Source organism: Choloepus didactylus, chromosome 22 (genome assembly GCF_015220235.1).
Source record: "Choloepus didactylus isolate mChoDid1 chromosome 22, mChoDid1.pri, whole genome shotgun sequence".
NCBI classification, from domain to species: domain Eukaryota; kingdom Metazoa; phylum Chordata; class Mammalia; order Pilosa; family Megalonychidae; genus Choloepus; species Choloepus didactylus.
In genome coordinates, this window is record NC_051328.1 from 8030037 (window position 1) to 8046023 (window position 15987).

Genomic DNA, 15987 nt, shown 5'->3' on the forward strand with positions numbered 1-15987 from the left:
ATCAGCACCCCTGATCTTAATTCCATCATACATCATTCTCTTTCTTTCCCCTGCTTGGCTCCCAGGTAAATTTTTAGTATTTTTTAAATGCCCATATATTGCAAATCTTTGTTAATATACAATTCTTCTGGACTATACTGCCTTATTGGGGAAGGTGTAGGCTAAACGGAGGCAGGGAGAGAGAAAGAGAGACCAACTAACTCAAATAACTTTTTTGGTTTTTCTTTTCTGTTTTCAGCATTATGCTGTGTCACCCAGTGTATCCCTTCCTTTTAATCTCTCTTTTCCTGGAGAATACCAGCCTGGTCTCACTACCCTTTTAAATGTCCACGCATCTGTGTGCCCCCAATCACTTTGGCTGTGTTGCATGACGCCTCACTAATGGCACAATATCCTTTTTATAATAAGGTATCCAAAATGGCACAATAGATTTTTGTGCCCAGCCAGAGTTGCCGTATTCATTGTAGGTACACGGACTGTCAATTGGATACCCTCATTTTCTCTTTTCAGGAAGCTCTGGTGTCAGTTTTCATCCTGCCTCTTACAAACCAGGAGCTTATTTTACCTATGTCTTGTGGCTGCTGTTTTGCAACCTCCACCAGTTTCCTTTTCTGCCTGACATCGGTTGACCAGGATGCCCCTTTCCAGGACTAGGATTTAGGTTAATTAAGGGTTGGCATTCTCCCCAAAGTCCGTTCTGCTTATATTTCAGGAAAATTACTGGTTTTCTGTCTACCTTCTTTCCTCCTTAAGTAGAGTGCAACGGACACCATCATCTTTCTTCAATGATTGCTTAGCCTCACCTGCGCATCCTAAAGGGTGATAAATATACACATTGTAGGTGATTTAGCCTGAATCTGTAGTGACCACAGAACATGCTCTGGATGTTTATTTTATTTTAAAAATAAAATAGTAAAAATCCTGCTGTGATTTTTTTCCTTGAAATATAAGCCTAGTAAAGAAATTTGAAATGAGAGCCTGAAATGGGTTAATTGCAGTTTAACTGTATATAGTAATAGCTGTCATTTATTGAGCACATAATAATATGAGGCACTCTTCTAAACATGTTCAATACATTATATCATCTATTTGGTATAACAAGATTCAGAGGAACATGGAATTATCATCCCAGTTTTATAAGAAAATTAAGGCTGTGAAAGAGTAAATAATTTGCCTAACACCATGCAGCTAGTAAATATCAGGAGTAGGATTTGAACCCAGGCCTTGGCCAATTCCCAAGCCCATGAGCCTAGCTACTGTTACCTAGCTGCTCCTGCTTTTTGTCCCACACACCACATCACTAAGCCTTCTGTGTTTGCCTTCTGGTTAATGATTACTCCCTCCTCCAAGGGTGTGGCATTGGCCTTTTTGCTTCCTGCATGTTCATTACTCAGTTTAAACCAGCTTTTTCTCCCTTCCAAAGGGACACTAAAAAAGACGATCCTAGGATGAATGCAGACTGACTCCAATGTGCAACTGGTTAGTATGTAGGGTCTTGTCTTTCCTTTTATATTGTTGAATCTTCTTTGATGGCAAAAAGGCCCAAACATGATGTAACCTTGAGACAATCCCAGAGGATCTGCAGGAAATCCCCAAAGCACGCAGTGGGGTGGGTGGTCACAAGATTATTGGGGAAGGGACAATTTGGACACTCCTTTTACTATTGCGGAATCAGTGTGGTGGAGGGAGTGTGGGTTTTGGAGTCAGACCCAGGCTTGTGGGATACCCTTGGGCAGCAGCTGGGCATCTTTGACCAACTGTGGCTTCCTCGGTGGTGAGGGGGAGGTAACAATACAGCATCCCAGGGACATGTTGTGGATTTATGAGATTTTGTGGGTAAAGTGGTTGGCAGGTATCTGGCACATGGTTTGTATTCCCAAAACCAACACTACTATTCTTCTTAGAGCTTTAGCTTGGCTTACCCTGAAATCTCAAGGGATCCGGGGTTCACTCTTAGCCTTGTTTCTCAGCCATCACGTGAAATTGGACTTGGTAGTTCTGTTGCTGATTTCAGAATCCTAACCTGGGATTGTCATAACAAGAACTGAGAAGTCAGCATAGCATTTTGAAAATCTAAAATCCTGTTAGATAATTCTTTGTTTTCATAGTGAAAAGAAAGGAAGAAGGAAGAAGGGAAGAAAAAAAAAGAAATGAATTGAGGACAGATGTTTCCAAATTTGCACAGTGAGCAAAAATTGTGTCTGGGCCTCTTTGATCTCTCCTTTCCCTGACCCTCTTTCATCCAGTCTTAAGAGAAAGATTACACATCTATATCATGTGTGCTACATATATATAGCAATATAAGTAGCTATATATAGCAAGATATATATAGCTATATATATATAAATATGTATAGCAAGATGTGTGTGTGTGTGAGAGAGGTGGAGGAGGGAGGGGAGGGGAGAGAGAGAGAGAGAGAGAGAGAGAATGAGGTCCATTCTTTTCACTGTTCCTCAAATTATACCAAGAGAAAACCTCTTACTCTGCTTTCATGTCAAGCAGCCTCAGTTTCCTCATCTGTTGCAATGTGCTTTGTGCACCTGGTCATCTGCCAAAGTTGTTAGATGAGCCAAATGGATAAGGCGACGGGAAAACACAAGGTAGCAGAGAAACTGAGGTAGAGTGACTTCCTGGTGGAGGAGAAGGGGCCCTGGGCCCGATGTGAACAAACCTAAGTTTGTATTTGGGCTTTTACAATCAGTAGATGTGTGAATTTGGGTGAGCCACTTCTCCTCTCTTCTCTTCAGGCTCTTTGTCTTATAATGAGGAAAACCCAACCTGGCAGATCCACTTCTCCTGGATGGGAGGGTCCAGGGGCATCGCAAACATGAGAGCCCCTTGAGATTACACATGCAAGACATGTCACTTCTGCCGTAGTCGAACGTCTGGTTCAGGTCCCTGCTGGCCTGGTTTTCATTTTCTCCATTTTCAGTCTTTTTCACATTGTAATAGCACAGACAAATGCCCTATCCATATGCATGAAATTTTTTAGGGACTTCTGAGGTCCCTTTGGGGTTATATCTTTCCGCAGCTTCTTACCAACCCGGAAGCACAGTGAATGTAAGACAAGGCAAGTGTGGGCACTGAGGAGGGAACCCGTGCCCATCTAGAAGGGGCAACCAGAGCTCAGCTGCCAGGAGGAAGTGGGTGTCCAGGGTGGCTGGGTCTGTGTTTTTGCAAGGAATGCCAGAAATCTTGAAATGTTTAAAATGTAAAAATCTACCTTTTTTTTTTTTATTTATTTAGGATAAAATATGATGAAAATCTTCCATTTTTTAAAGTACATGCTCAAATATAATTTAAAACACAGTGTAGGCCAAATGAAACCTGTCTCCGGACCACACACTTTCACCATTGCCTTAAAGATGAGTTAATATAGCGTTTCCGATACCTGCTCCTTGAGACACTGGGGTTCATGACGGTGGCCGGGGAGAGATGTGGTGAGAACCCAGGTGAGGGGGGCACCTTCTCCTCACCATGGCTGACCCCAGCAGCTTCATTGCCGCCTAGTTTACATCTCCTGTCTATGATGTCATCAAAAGGGAAAGTTGTATTGCTTTTTCTTCAAAAGGGTTGAAAAACATAGTCTAGCGTATCTGCCCCGTGTTGATTTGGAGCTGAAATCCGGAGATCGCTCCTGGGCTGGTGGGCAATTGAAGTGCAGAACTGGGCCACCGAGTTCAAACGCAGTGTCCGTCTTTCTTTGCTGGCTACAACCAGGTCTCATTTCCTGGGCAGAGCTTGTAACCCCACATCAGACGTGCTTTTCTAGAAAGGAAATGGATAAAGCAAATGAGTGGGTGAAAAGACAGAAGAGGAAAAGGGGAGAAGGAGCCAGTGAGGGAGAGAGATAGGAAGGAGGAAGAGCCCTGCTGGGTGGCTGTTGGAGCTCCAGCACCGAGCACCCAGCACACTGTGCAGAGGATCACAGGCAGGTGGGTACCCTGCTTCCCACCTGCTCCAGCTCCCCCAGTGGTGCCGGTGCTCCCCTGGGCAGGATTTGGCTGTTACCCCATACATGGAACAAAATGCACACAAACCCCCAAACTGCACTTTGTTGGATGTTGTGGGGCTGGGCGTTTAATCCCAGGCATGGAAGTTTGAGTTTTCAAGAGAGTTGGAGGAGTGGCTTTTGCAGAACTAGCGGGGTTGGTCCCATTCTGCTATCCCTGCCACTGCACCAAGCGAAGGGGAAACTGACTCAAAAGCACTTTGGATATCAGCAAAGGATTTTTTTAAAAAAACATTCACCTGATTGTGGCAGGTTCATTATGGGTGCGTGTGTGTGTGCTTTTCTGTGATGTCCTTAGTGGTCCTCATTTCTTGACTGACCCTGGGCTCACCGGCTTTTCCTAGGGTGATTCAGGGCATGCAACTTTTCCCCTCCCTGCTGCAGAGGTCCAGGTAGAAAAAGCAGCTTCTTGAAGCCATGGCTTTGGTGTCCAGAATGTGGGTGCCTCTGCCCAAACCCTGACTCCCCCACTCATAAGCTGTGCAATTTAGCCTCTCCAAACCTCACCATCTTCTCCTCTAGCACAAGGATCATAATACATACTGCTCAGCCTTAATGAGACAGTTAAAATGAACTAATGAATGTAAAGCATGGGACGAGGCTCATGATAAGCATTCAACAAACAACAGCCAAAGTTGGAGTTGGGGCTGATGGCCTCTAAGAGCTTCCAGATTCAGATTCTAACCAGAAAACTGTGAGAGGCAGTCAGCCCAGTGCCCTAAAGAGTAGGTCCTGGTGCCAGCCTGCTTGCATTTAAACATCCTGACTCTACCACTTAGCAAGTTACTTAACTCTCTGTGCCTCAGTTTCCTCATCTGTAACATGGAGACTATGCTAGTGCCCGGCTCATGAGGCTTTTGTGAAAACCGATAGAGATGACCTAGAAATGTTCTGAGAATGATGGCTGCTGAATGGATGGCAATTATTATCGTTATTATTGGTATTATTATATTATTATCCAGGCAGCCACAACAAAGCACGGATTAAGGCATAAGCTCATCCCCTGTCATTATGGATCTTACAGTCAAGGAATAGAAACAAGATAGATGCACATAAGATTTTTTATAGTGATGATGCCGCAGATGCTGCCAGTGCTCACCCATATCCTCTTGGGTCTCAGTTTGTAGCACACGTGCATTGTAGTGGCCCAAATTCCAGCTTCCAGGACTCTGCATCTCCCTGAGGCCCGCGAATAAATGCCCCAGCTCCCCCGTGCCTTGTTGGGACGACTCTGGGTGTGCGTTCTCCTCTGGCTCCTGGAGTGCCCCAGCAGGAACCAGCTCCAGGTGCCCACTGGCTGCATAACCCACCACCTGTAGGCTGCCTTCCTGCCTTGTCCCATTTCCTTGTTTCCTTCCTGTGCTTCCTGCAGTCATCCCCAGATAAGTGACTTGCACTTGAATCCTTGTCTGAGGGTCTGCTTTGGGGGGAATTAAATTATGGCAGACAGATACTGAGGTGCCAGGCTGAACATCCGGAAGTACTGTTATGTCAGGATAAGTGCAGAGCACCAGGAACTCATGGGTGGGACCAGGAAAGAGGCCCTTGGCCCGGGTTTCCCTTAGTGGCGAACTGCTGTTTGCCTGCATACCTGATGCTCGTGCTCCACTGACATCCACCCTCAGGTCCTCGTTTGGGACCAGGCTTCCTTAGTGGTCTATGCTGGGCTGATCCAAGAAGCTGGGATTGTGACTCCGGCTGGGACCGCGTCCTCGCTGTGGCTTCTGCAGTTTAAACACCACGTCTGAACAGGAGGACACACTCCATCCAGGCAAAGCACGGTGTTCTTTTCTTTCTCTTCCTTTTCTTTTTCTTTTTTTAAAAGGAGAGAAAATGAAAAACAAAACAAAACAACACTTGTCTCTTTGGGCTCTTCCTTTGTAAAAAAGTAATTAGAACAGTGGACCTGGCAGAGAGACCTACCTAAAAGACGCTCTCCCCAAACAAATAAGGAAACAGTGAGTTAAAAAGTTAAAACTTAACTGACCGGGGTAATGGGTATGGGAATAAAGTTCTAGCCCAATTTTCTATTGAACAAAATAAAACTGAGAAAGAGAAGAGAAAAAACTGAGGATACTCAGAACCAGCTATGGCACTCAAGTGTTCACTGGAGGAAATTAAGTGTTACGAAGACAAATCCGCCTGCTTGGAAACGCCTCTACCTCCAAGGAACGTGCTCCTTTTTGTGGTGTTTCGTCTCCATGCTGACAGATAGTTTGAAAATGCAGCAGAAAGCTAGAATCTGGGTGTCCAAGACTTAGAAGAGCAAAAATATGAAAGAGCAAGTCTTTCTTCAAGGAAATTAGATTTTTGTAACAAAGTCAGAATCTGGACAATTTAGTGGAGAACAAAAAATACCCAGACCCCCTCCTCCAGTTATCCCAAAATGAGCACAGTCCTTTCCAGCCACGCAGGTGATCTTTCTCCCAAATAAACACAAAAACAAATATTCACAGAGTTAAGAAAATTCAACAGACGTCACCTGGGCACAAGTTTTTCTCCACCTGTGTCCAAGAACTCTGGCCTGGGATTATTAAACAGAATGTCACACCTGTTTTCCATTGTGGGACAGGAAACCCCTGGGCCAGAAAAAATTAGTTCCCAGGATGTATTAATAAACATAAAAGCCGCATCCTTGCACGAAAGTATGTTCGCAGCTCGAAAGGAAGGATGGACTTTAGACAAGGGAAATGCCCAAGATTTGCAGAAATGCCCCCCAAAAGCTCATGGCAGCTTTGTGAATCGATCCATTACCAACAGCATGAAATGTGGTGCTGGCTCTTGTGCTGACCGCCTTGAATTATGGCTCCTATAGTTGAAAGTTGTGGGAAAGGCTCTCGTTTGCTTTTCCCGAATGTCCCGGACATGAACAGGTCTCAGAATTAGGAAACACAGCTGGGAGGTGGCTGCTGCCAATACTCTCTATTTCACCCTTCTTGACTTCTTCAGTGGAGCTAGAGAACCAGGCAAGAAAGGAAAGTGAATGTATTTGTGGAGGGAGGGAAGGAAAAAAGGAAAGAGAAAGGGAGAAGGGAGAGAGGGAAGGTAGAAGGAAGGGTAAAGAAGAAGAAAATGGAAGGGAGAGAGGGAAGAATGGAAGGAAGGATGGAAAGGAGGGAGGGAGAGAAGAAAAGGGGAGGAAAGGAGAAAGGAAGGAGGCAGAGAGGCAGAGAGAGAGAGGAAAAGAAAGAATGAGAGAGAGAGAGAGAGAAGAAAGAGGCCTGCTATTGTCAGACCCTCCCTGTTTTACACTGAAGAGCCAGATAGCCTCTCAGTGAAAAGCTGAGATTAAGCTCACAACATAATTTTCATTATGTTAATGTTGGCTTAAAATATATTGCGCAGAGTGCTGCAACAATCAAATTATCAATTATAATGTCTACTCAGAGTAGAAAAGTGTTGCAAACAGAGGGCTGATTACTGCTTCAGTACATCCAATCTGCATACTCATTGTTCAGTACAGGGAAAACAAATTATCTTGTGTTGGCCCCAGTTCAAATTTAATTAAATGAGTGCAAAGCAATTATAATAAAGTACAATAGTGTAGTAATGAAAGGAAAATAACTCATTAACCTATTAATCTTTATTTATGTTCCTCTCAAATAACTATGTAATTTCTTTATCACCGCATCCCATAAGAAAAAGTAGGGTCTCCCTGCTTGTGCTCTGGTTTAACAGGTTCTATTTGGTTCAGATGCCTTCACCACAACCATTTACACCAATTTTCCTCATCTTCGGGTCCATCCCCCTACCCTCCTATCATGCTCCTTGCCCACACATACATGACCGTGGGCTGGATTTAGCACTCCTCTCCCACATTTTCCTGACACTTGTCAGTTGTACAAAGTAAACCTCTCTGGAAGCGGAGATGTGCTTACAACAGCATATGGGAGAGAGCGGCATCCTCCAACATCTGCTGCATAAGGCAATGCAAAAGCCAGAGAGGACAAAACCACTTCTGTTTCAGAGAGGACCCAGTGCTTTAAAACCTGAAGAGATACTGACAGCTAATGCATGTGCATGCTTTCCGATTGTCAGTTTTTCACATGCATCACCTCACTTAAGCCTTGCAGCAACTTCGTGAACAGGCACCGTTATGGCTGCCTGCTTTACAGAAGAAACGGAGTTTTGAAAAGATAAAAATTTTGCCCAAGACTTGCACAAGTAGCATCTACAGGTTGCTAACTTCTATTCAGAAGTTCTAAATCCTCAGTTCTTTCCCCTAGAACCTTGCTACTCAAAGTGTGTGATCCAGGAAACAGAAGCTTTCATAGCAACTGGGAACTCATTAGAAATACAGAGTCTTGGGCCCCATTTTTGACTGCAGAATCAGAATCTTATACACCTTGAAGTTTGAGAAGTGTTGGGCACTAATGGGTACCACAGTGCCTTTCTTTGAGACAATAAGGCTCAGAAAAGTCTCCCAGGCAAGAAATCATCTGGTGCTCTCTTAGCAACTACTTTGCTAAGCATTTCCTTGCAACTCCCAACACAAGAGAAAACCACCTTGAGATGACCTTGAGTGATCAGGGTTAATTCTGGCTTCCCCTGGCATAACATCTTGGGACAAGGCTGACAATAGAGGATATAGAAAAAGCAGAAATTTCTTTCTCTCTAGCCCCACAGCTGACCCCCAGACCCTCATCCCTTCCTTCAAGGAGAATTTTGAAAAATGGAAAAGAAAGAGAATGCAGAAACTGATGTATTGAGGAAGGAAAGAGTCATTTATTTAATTTCTACTCTGTCCTGGAGATTTTAGGTGCATTTTTTTTTCACTTAATCATCACAATAAACACACCAAATAATTACTACTACTCCCTATTTCCCCACCTTTTTTTTTAGATTAGATGACTGAAAGCAGGTTTAAGTGATGTGTCCAAATTACCCACACAGCTGCTAAGGAGGGAAGATGTGATTATGTTTGGCTTCATACACTTCCAAAAGAAAGAAAGAAAAGGAAAGAGAGAGAGATAAAGGAAGAAAGGAACAAGGAAAGAAGGAAGGGAGGAAGGGAGGAAGGGAGGAAGGGAGGGAGGAAGGGAGGAAGGAAAGGAGGAAGGAAGGAAGGATGGAAGGATGGATTATACTTCCTGCCCCTTTGGGAGTAGGTGGGCGCCATGTGAATAGCTTTGGCCAATGAATTGTCAGCAGAAGTGTCATGATTCACTTTCAGGCCAAATATTTAATTGCTGGTAGACACTCTACAGAGCTCTCTCTCTCCTCTCTGTCATGGCAATTGGCAACATTCAAGACGGTGCTAAGCTGCCATCAGCCTGTGTCCCCAAGTGAGGGACGTGATGACCAGAAACCCCCTGCCAACCTCTAATGGACACATGATGTGAGCGAGAAGGAAATAAGCCTTTGTTTTTTTGAGCCACCAAAGTTTGGAGTTGTTTGTTACTGCAGCATAACTGAGCCTATCCTGATTCTTACAGATGGCAATCTGGGAGAAGAGGAAGGGAGGGAAATATTTAACACTTATACACTGCATTTTTTTTCCACTTGAGATTCACAGCATTCCTAAAAGATAGGTAGGGCATGGATATTATTTATTTATTATTGTTTATTTTACAGATGTCAACTGAGAAATAGAAATTTAAGTGCCTGGGCTCACAAAGCTTATAAGTGGCAGTGCTAGGTTTGAAGGATAGGTCTCCTGATGACTGATCTTGCCTCTATACACAACACTTCCTCCAAGAAAGGACTGGAGCTTATTCCTTGCTCTGCCAGTCCAATTCAACACCAAGTAGGTGCATTTGGCTTTGTACTCATGTTTCCTTTCCCTCACCACTCTGAAGGAATCCTAATTACTGGGCAAAACCGAGGCTATGGGAAAACAGGGGCATGTGGTCGTCAGCAGTTGATGGCACTTGGTTTATACTGGAGGATAGAAACCATCAGGACAGAGTCCAGAACAATCACCCTCATTTAGCTAACTGCAAGCAGCTCTACTGTCCAGTTTTGGTTTTCTCTTTCTTAGGCTTGTTTTGGGTTGTTTGTAAGACAGAAGTGCAAAAGACAGAGATTAGGGCTTACCTGTGTAATATGACCGCAAAAATATCGACTGCTAATTTGCACACAGTAGAATCTCTCTGAAATAACCTCCATTTAACCAATTCACCAAATTAACCAAAGCTCTACCTTCTCTCTATACAGTATATACCTGATAGCCCCAACAGGTTGAAGGCTCACAGCAAGTAAGTTACTTTCCAGTGTGCCCTTGCTCATACCTTCCCACACATCGAGTGCTATGTTTACCAGGAGTCCGTTATGTTCATTCCCAAACCTGTTTATTCCAGTTCTGTTTGCTATTGTAATTATGCACATTGGTGCAATGTGAGCAAGAAAGAAACAGAGATGTTTCTGTGAAAATTAGGTCAAATGCTTTGGAAAGAATCAGTAAAGGGAAGTCACTAAAAAGTGTCAGCAAATCTGTGGGAAAAATGAGGAAAGCTAGAAGATCTAGACAGAGGCTGCCCTCAGAATGTTCTTTTAGCTTTTTAAAGTTTCCCATTGCATTTTAAAGGAAATGAAAGTGAAATTCATGGATGATGCATATGAGTGTGATTTATGCAAGAAAGTTAACCTAGGACTCTCAGCAATGTAATGTAATCATACTACAAAAAGAAGCCAAAGTCCTACATTAAATGATTGGTGATGGGATATAATACATGGTTTAAGTTAAAATAAAATAACGTAATTAAGGGGCATGCCGTTTTTAAATCATTCCGAATTTCAATTCTACTTTTTTTATCCCAATTGCTTCTGATAAGAGGACTTTCAGGTTACTGTTAATCATGCTTGTCTCTTATCCTTCGTCCCATAAACATACTGGGCCATTTTCAAGTGTGAGGTCTTTCACATATTCTTTTTTTAAATTTGTATATTCAAGAAATATTTACCAATCAACTACTGTATGCCAGGCACTGGTCTTGGTGCTGGGGATACATCAGTGAGCAAATTTGTCCCTTCTCCCCTAGAGCTTATGGTAGAGAAAACGGACTTTCAGTAAATAATCACAGAAATTAACATTTAATAATAATTACAATGCATGCTATAGAGAAGGACAGGGTGCATCATGTCTTTATATATAAACTCAGATCAGGGATTGGTTTTCTTTTATGGAGGGTAAAATCAGTGCCATTTGAATAAATAACCAAGCAGCTGTCCTTCCTTGGACCCAGTTTGTAATGCAGTTTCTTTGGGCTGATTGAGCACCATCATCCTTACCAGCCCCAGCCTACATTTCTGTAGTTTCTACAGCCCTGGGAATTTGCAGCAAGTCCCCTTAGTTTCCTCTTTGCCTCCCTTTCCTCCCCCAGCCTGCCCCGCAAGATTCCCTCTCCACCCTTCTCCACCCTACTCTGTCCCCAGGAGGCTGTTCTTTATGGTGACTCTGTCAGGTGAGAGGCTGGAAGACAGGAGGAGGCAGAGATGATGGGCTGTGTCCTCCAGCTCCCCATGTGCAGGGCTGCCCTCCAGAAAGCCACAGCTCCTGCCAGGCAGCCTTCTCTATAGAGCTGTTCTAGTTCTGCAACCTGGCTGAGACAGAGCGGGGCGAGTGACACAAAATTTAAGAAGACACTCTCAGGGTGGTACAAGTACAGTGTCCAAGAGTCAGCACTCCCTTAAGTGCCTCACTTGCTTCACCCATGTCCTGGCCCTAATGCAAACTTTTTCTCTGAAGGGCCAGATAGTAAATATTTTAGGCTTCGGGGGCCAGGCAGTCTCTGATGCAACTAATCGGGTTCTGCTATTGAGATGAGAGAGCAGCTAGAGACAATATGTAAACAAATGAGCACAGCTGTGTTCCAATAAAATTTTATTTTAAAAAACAGGTAGCACACACTCCCTTTATCCAATGTATGGACAGATAAGTTGAAAAAAAGAGGGACAAAAAATAAATGACTATTAGGAGAGGAAAGGAGTATGAGATGTTTTGGGTGCTCCTTTTTACTTTTATTTTTATTCTTATTTTTTGTTTTTTGGAGTAATGAAAATGTTCAAAAAATTGTGGTGATAAATACACAACTGTATGGTGATACTGTGAACAATTAATTGTACACTTTGGATGATTGTATGGTATATGAATATATCTCAGTAGAATTGCATAAAAAAGGGATCATAGATCTAAATGCAAGAGCTAACGCTATAAAATTCTTAAAAGAAAATATAGGAGTAAATCTTTGAAACAGTGGTTAGGGAATGGTTTCTTAGATCCAACAATAAAAATACAAATGACAAAGGAAAAGATAGCTTTGGACTCCTTAAAAATTAAAAAATTTCTTGTTACAAATTACGCCAACAAGAAAGTGAAAAGATATCCACAGGATGGGAGAAAATATTGGCAAGTCATATATCTGATAAGGGAGCAGTATACAAAATATACTTAATAAAACTTAATAATTGTAACTCATACAACTTAATAATTAAAAAAATAAATAACCCAATTTAAAAATGGGAAAGGATATGAATATATATTAGTCATTAGGGAAATGCAAATCAAAAGCACAATGCGATATCACTTAATTCCCACTGTGATGGCAATAATCCAAAAGAAAGACAATAACAAGTGTTGGTGAGGAGGTGGAGAAATTAGAACCAGCAATGTGGGAATGATGAATGTTAAAGCCACTTTGGAAAACAGTTCGCCAGTTCCTCAAAATGTTACATATAGAGATAACACACGACCCCACAATTCTACTCCTAGGTACATATCCAAGAAAAATGAAAATATATGCCCACCCAAAAACTTGTACGTGGGTGTTCATAGCAGTATTATTCATAATAACCAAAAAGTGGAAACAACCCAAATGTCAATCAACTGATGAATGAATAAATAAAATGTGGTATATCCATACAATGCAAAAATACTCAGTATTAAAAAGGAGTAAAGTACTAATACATGCTATAAAATGGGTGAACCTTGAAAACAATATGTATTTATGTTTTCACATTAAGTAAAAGAAACCAACCCTAAAAGGCCACTCATTGTATGATTCCATTTATATGAAATGTTCAGAATAGGCAAATTGATAGAGACAAAAAGTAGATTAGTGGTTGCCAAGGGCTGGAGGTGGGAGGACTGGGGAATGACTGCTAATGGGTACTGGGTTTCTTTGGGAGGTAATGAAAATGTTCTCAAATTATACAGTGATGATGATTGTACAACTCTGTGAATATAGCAAAAATTACTGAAATACATATGTATAAAATGGGTAGCAGGGCAGATATGGCCCATGGACCATATTTTGCCAACCCTGCTCCAGGTGAAATGGTTCCCCACAGTTGATATCTCTGGGGTACAGCACTATCCCTTGGGGTCTCCCTCAATCCTGCTCACATCTTTGCAGTCTCTTTACTAAGCTCCCCTCAAATTACCCAAATTGAGCTGGCCATCTGTTGCCTGCGAGGATCCTAATTGACTCACTTGGCTTTGCATTTCTCCAACCCAGGTTTTAATTGCAAAGTGGTAACAACAACAACAACTAAACCAACCACAATAATGGAGACTATTTATGAGCAATTACTGTGTGGCAGGGACTTGGTGATTTCGGAGTATTCATCCATTCTCAAGCATAACAGAATATTTCACAGAGTTGCAGAATGCCTTTCAAGTTGGCTGGAGCTAAAATAAACCTTTTTTTTTCTTGGGGCCTGAAGTCTCCATCCTGCTGCCCTACTTGTCCTCTTCTAATGGAATGGAGGTCTATTCTAATTAAACGAGAAAACACATCTTTTCACAAGGGGAGAACAGAGGGCATTTTACTCTGTGCCTCAAAGAAAGCATGCTTTAATAAGAATCCTTTGATAATCCCTGCTTTTATTTGTGGTTTCCCAAAGCTTTTGCTGGTAATAAAAGGATTGTAAAGTTGACAAATATAAGCAGGGACAAAGAAGTTCGGGGAGATAATGCCTTGGTGAATGGGAAAGTATTTGAAAGTGTATTGATCCCACAACACGTAGCAGATGATCATGGGAAGCCAAAGCCGCCATCTTGCTGTCTAGGGTGATATTTCTGTTGCAAAGTAAAAGCCCCACTAGGCAGGATCATAGATTCCTCATATCTTGTAGAATTATGCCCTGTGCTGAGGAGAAAATTAATTTTGGCCAAAAGGTGAGATACGGTATCTGAACATCTGGGTTCAAATCTTGGTTCAACATCCCCTCATCCTACTACACGATCCTATGTAACCAATAAATGGAGCTGCAGCAGATGTGTCATGTTTTGGAAGGGGTATGTTGTAGGCATCCATTGTCATTCCACCATTATCACTGTCCCCAGCAGTGTCTATTACTCCTTTGGGCAAGAGCCACCAATTTTCACGTGAGGATCCATCACTCCCACCTGATGCTTTTGTACTTCCAGTCCCATTGCCAGTGCAGGCGGAGCATGTGACCAGGCCTAGGTCAATCGGTGCATGACCCAATCAGAGCCGATGAATCTGGGATGCAATACACCCTTTTCTAGGAATATGATCAGAGGGGCTGCCCTTTCCCACTAGGCTTGAACCTGAGGGCTAGAACTTCCATAACCACTGTGCTGATATGTGGAGCCGAGGCTGAATCCCACAAAGGAGAATGATGACATTGCTCCATCTGCAATACAGTTTTGTGTAAAGCTGCCTTAAAGAGCTTGACTGGGGGAAAAAGTCACAAGTTTTCCCACTTTCCCTTTGTAAAGTGACTGTAGGTCCTCCCATTGAGAGCAGTAAGAGGAGAAGACTATTTCCTATCTCTTAAGTGTGGACTGGTCCCATTTCTTGAATTAGCTAATACAATGGTGATGGTGTGTACTTTTGCTCTGTCTCAGAACCCTGCCACTTGCGGACAAGCCTGGGCAAGCCCCCTGGAGGGTGAGAGACCATGAGGAGGAGGAGAGATGGGGCATCCCCACCAGCAGCCAGCGGGCCCAGAGGGAGTGCTCCTTAATCCATGGCTGCCTGCAGATGAGTGAGGGAACCCAGTCAAGACAGAAGAACCACCCAACAGAGCCAAGCTTAAATTGCTGACCCACAGATAGTGAGCTAATAAAATGGTGTTTTAAGCTACAATATTTTGAGGGTGGTTTATTATTTATTAATACCTAACTGATATCCAACTCTACACTCGGATTTTTAAAAATATGCACCAATAATTGACTGTCTAATTTGAGTCCATGAGGATTGAGTATCCTGTCATTTGAAATGAAAAGAATCCCAAGACACTAAGATAGGCCTTCATTTCCCAACAAGATAGCATTGTGAGGGATTCTGTCTTATGTGGATCCAGAGGTGAGTCATTTATCAATAAATATTTAGTGATTGACTATGTAATCTTGATAGGTTTGCAAATCAAATTTTAAAGAATAAAGGATATATTTGGTATTGACCCTCCAAAATCATGTCTCTGGGGATCTTGGTTTATTTGGCCCAGCTCCTCAACAGAAAATTGGAAGATACAAGGGGTTTCTGCAGCTACTGAAATAGATGAAAACAGATAAGCCTGAGACCAAATTCAGCCATTTCCCTCAAGGGAATCCAGGAAAGGTTAAATCAGGTGACTCAATTCTACCATTCTTCCTGTGGAATCCTGAAATTGTCTTTTTTTTTTTTCCTTTCTAAAATGAAAGTCATGTGCTCTTTCTAGGCAAGAAGTCAAGATCCAGATCCTACCTTTCTCTCCTCTAGGATGTCATCCATTCATTGTTATAACTTGATGCATTACTCCCACAATTTATTTTATGAAGGAAAGTAAGGAAGCAAGGGAGAAAGGAAGGGAGGGAAGAAGGAAGAAAAGAAAAAAGGAAGGATGGAAGGAAGGAAAGAAGGAAGGAAGGAAGAAAGAAAAGAAAAATGAAGGAAGGAAGGAAAGAAGGAAGGAAGGAAGGAAAGAAGGAAAGAAAGAAAAAAAAGGAAAGAAGGAAGGAAAACTAAAGCAAGGACTCCATAGGAGTCATGCTCTCTCTAGTAAAAGGTAGACTCTGCCTAACCTAG

The 15987-nt window shown here is 42.5% G+C and overlaps 1 long non-coding RNA gene across 1 annotated transcript; it reads left to right on the top strand.

Moving 5' to 3' along the window:
* The first annotated feature begins 1412 nt into the window (after positions 1-1412).
* On the top strand, positions 1413-15023 carry LOC119518951. Its single transcript, XR_005213902.1, has 3 exons — positions 1413-1479; positions 2109-2184; positions 14826-15023. It is a non-coding gene; the product is annotated as an uncharacterized LOC119518951 (long non-coding RNA).
* The last annotated feature ends 964 nt before the right edge of the window (positions 15024-15987 follow it).